This window comes from Schistocerca gregaria, chromosome 8 (genome assembly GCF_023897955.1).
Source record: "Schistocerca gregaria isolate iqSchGreg1 chromosome 8, iqSchGreg1.2, whole genome shotgun sequence".
NCBI classification, from domain to species: domain Eukaryota; kingdom Metazoa; phylum Arthropoda; class Insecta; order Orthoptera; family Acrididae; genus Schistocerca; species Schistocerca gregaria.
The window spans coordinates 144,762,689-144,766,394 of record NC_064927.1 but is presented as its reverse complement, the minus strand read 5'-3'; the positions used below and the strand labels follow the sequence as shown (position 1 = coordinate 144,766,394).

The 3,706-nt window shown below is 43.7% G+C and overlaps 1 non-coding gene across 1 annotated transcript; it reads right to left on the bottom strand.

The window, feature by feature from the left end:
• Positions 1-1,818: 1,818 nt before the first annotated feature.
• Positions 1,819-1,893, bottom strand: Trnat-agu (transfer RNA threonine (anticodon AGU)). Its single transcript has one exon. It is a non-coding gene; the product is annotated as a tRNA-Thr (tRNA).
• Positions 1,894-3,706: the final 1,813 nt, after the last annotated feature.

Sequence of the window (3,706 nt, the reverse complement as noted above, 5' to 3'; positions counted from 1 at the left end):
CGGGGTGAGCGGTGACGGGGTGATTAATTGATCAATTTAATTAATTTGCATATCAGTTTGATATCAAAGCCGGAGTCGTAAACTCACTATCCTACTACTCACGGTTGGCCACGCGGCATGATGTAAATTAGTATGCGCATGCATGGTTTGGTATAGCGACGACCCTGGTTTCGACAAGATGTGGTCCATGCAAGACGCAGCTCCATCTCATCGAAGACGGAGAGTATTTGATGTCCTGGAGGAACACTTTGGGCATGGCTTTCTAGTTCTGGGATACCCAGAGGCCACTAGCATTTGCTCGATTGGCCGCCATAATCTCCGGATCTAAACACTTCTTTTTGTGGGGCTATATTAAAGACAAGGTGTACAGCAATAACCACAAAACCATTACTGAGCAGAAAACAGCCATTATGAAGTGTCGATATTCCGACACTTCAGCGGGTTATGCAGAATTCCGCTATTCGTCTGAACCACATGATAGCCAATGGTGGCACGCACATCGAACAGGTCATAATCTAAATCCGAATATCTGTATAACGTTTAAATGTTGAATAAAGTGCGTCCACGCCATAGTTTGTAACTAATTTGCGTTTTTTGTCATATAGTTCAAAAACTGCCACCCTATACTCTCACAGTGCTAGGAGGGAGTGCCCTGAACAAGATACTAAAAATCCTGAGGGTGCGCTGTAAGCGGTGGGGTGGGGGCGGGTTTAAAGTGATTTTTAAACCCACTCCCTCCTCAACGCTGTCACCTCGAGTTTTAGTACGTTTTCATGACACTCCTGTGCAAAAATTTGCGACTATACGATGTTTGCCCCTTATTTTTGCTTCTTTGAGTGGACTATGTAGTCCTCCGGTGCGGGCTGCTTCTGCCTGAATCGCTAGTCGCATGGCGTATTGCAGCGCTTAAGTGTGAACTGTGCCTAACATGACAGAGTGCAAGCCGGACGACTCTTTGACATGGATCTGGAGAAATTTAAATATTGCTAATGTTTGTGGGACACATTGTGTGAGGAGTGTAGCAATAGAGATGCAAGAAATGAAGCACTTGTTTTATTCTTTTAATGAATCCATAATGGTTTCGTGTTACACAGACAGACAATAAAAGAGGCACATTTACGAATAAAAGTCTGTCGACATTCTGTATTTTAGTCTTTAGGTTTTGGACATGAAATCTAAAAGCCGAAATAGAGACATATTTCAGATTTATCGGAAGTGAAACACACGAAATCCAGGCAGATTACATTTTAGATTTCATTTCCTATATGCATCGAAAAAAACCTAAAAACTGAAATACACACAGTCAAAGGATTTTCATTTATAAAATATACATGCGTCATTGTTAGAAATGTTTAAAAAAAATCCAGCAATCGCAACGCCTTCTGCTAAGAAGAGCAAACTGTAGCTCCTTTTTTTGCAATTGCTAAACACTTCATTTCATATGTATCTCTTATTGTATCTATGAGATGATTTGCCAAAAAAATTTATTTTTGCTTTAGCTGTAGCTTTATATGTCAGGATCATTATGATGTGCCTATCGTTTCGTTCATGGCCATAGTTCTTGTGATATTTATGTGGAAATAAGACACTGCGCGAAATTCGAAATAGTTTGCAATGAAAAATAGGGGTTGCTATGATTTTGTGTTTGGTGCATATTACCTAATTCGTATGAAATTTAGCTTACATATTGAATTCTCCTTTATACTTGGGTAGACGTCCCTAGCTGTCACCAATCTCGTGAAACGAAATTAGAATTAATTAATACCTTCAGCTGCTGACAGGCGTTGATATATATTAACGGAGACAAGTGAAAAAGTGTGCCCCGACCGGGACTCGAACCCGGGATCTCCTGCTTACTAGGCAGACGCTCGATCCAGCTGAGTCACCGAGGGCACAGAGGATAGTGCGACCGCATGGACTACCTCGCGCACGCCTCCCGCGAGACCCACATTCTCACCTTATATGTCCACAGAATACATTCGTAATGTCCCTACCCAACACGCCCGTCAGCAGCTGAAGGTATTAATATATAATTCTAATTTCGTTCTAGACGGCTGCAAGTCATCAATGGTGTCTGTTCTTTCGGACATGTAGCATCTGATGTAGCATACACATTTGCGCACGCGTCGCGCCAGCGATAAAGCCAGTTTGAAATATCCACAACATCCCTCATATTTCATAAATGTTTAAAATATCGAAATGAGATTTTGGCAAATGATAGCACACAAAGAGGAGAGTGTTTTGCCAAATGGTTGTTATGCAAAACCTCATTGTGTACTCCGTTTCTCCACAAACTACAGATTCTGTCGATCAAAGAATGTAATTTTAAAGACCAACTGATGAACCGAGAAATGCTATGGGTTTTGTAACAGCATAAATGAAGACATTAAATGTTTACTTTGTACCAAGGATGTGCTTTTTCATAAGATACTGATCTCACTTTTCCACAGTTCCTCAATTAAAATACTTAATAAGCCACTATTTCAGAATTCTTTCACAATTGCGTCTGCACAACGTATTAGTAAGGTGAGACTGTGTGAACTCCTCTGTGTTTTGACAAAAGAAGCAAATTTTAACGTGGCAGCAAGAGAAATATGTAGGTTTTACTCAAAATTCGCGACTCGTGACGCTTCTCTGATGGCTACAAATGGTCAACAAGCTAGGCAAAAATAAATCGCTGCCTTTTCGGTTGAATTCTTTTTAGATATTAACCAAAGCAGAGGTGACATATCTTCTTGATCTACGGGTGGCCACAGTCTAATTAATAGAACACGGATAAATTTATTTCTTTGCATTAACAATTTGTTTGCTCACAGGTTTCTGACGGCTTTTCTTTGCCTTGTTACCTCTAAAATACACTCCTGGAAATTGAAATAAGAACACCGTGAATGCATTGTCCCAGGAAGGGGAAACTTTATTGACACATTCCTGGGGTCAGATACATCACATGATCACACTGACAGAACCACAGGCACATAGACACAGGCAACAGAGCATGCACAATGTCGGCACTAGTACGGTGTATATCCACCTTTCGCAGCAATGCAGGCTGCTATTCTCCCATGGAGACGATCGTAGAGATGTTGGATGTAGTCCTGTGGAACGGCTTGCCATGCCATTTCCACCTGGCGCCTCAGTTGGACCAGCGTTCGTGCTGGACGTGCAGACCGCGTGAGACGACGCTTCATCCAGTCCCAAACATGCTCAATGGGGGACACATCCGGAGATCTTGCTGGCCAGGGTAGTTGACTTACACCTTCTAGAGCACGTTTGGTGGCACGGGATGCATGCGGACGTGCATTGTCCTGTTGGAACAGCAAGTTCCCTTGCCGGTCTAGGAATGGTAGAACGATGGGTTCGATGACGGTTTGGATGTACCGTGCACTATTCAGTGTCCCCTCGACGATCACCAGAGGTGTACTGCCAGTGTAGGAGATCGCTCCCGATACCATGATGCCGGGTGTTGGCCCTGTGTGCCTCGGTCGTATGCAGTCCTGATTGTGGCACTCACCTGCACGGCGCCAAACACGCATACGACCATCATTGGCACCAAGGCAGAAGCGACTCTCATCGCTGAAGACGACACGTCTCCATTCGTCCCTCCATTCACGCCTGTCGCGACACCACTGGAGGCGGGCTGCACGATGTTGGAGCGTGAGCGGAAGACGGCCTAACGGTGTGCGGGACTGTAGTCCAGCTTCATGGA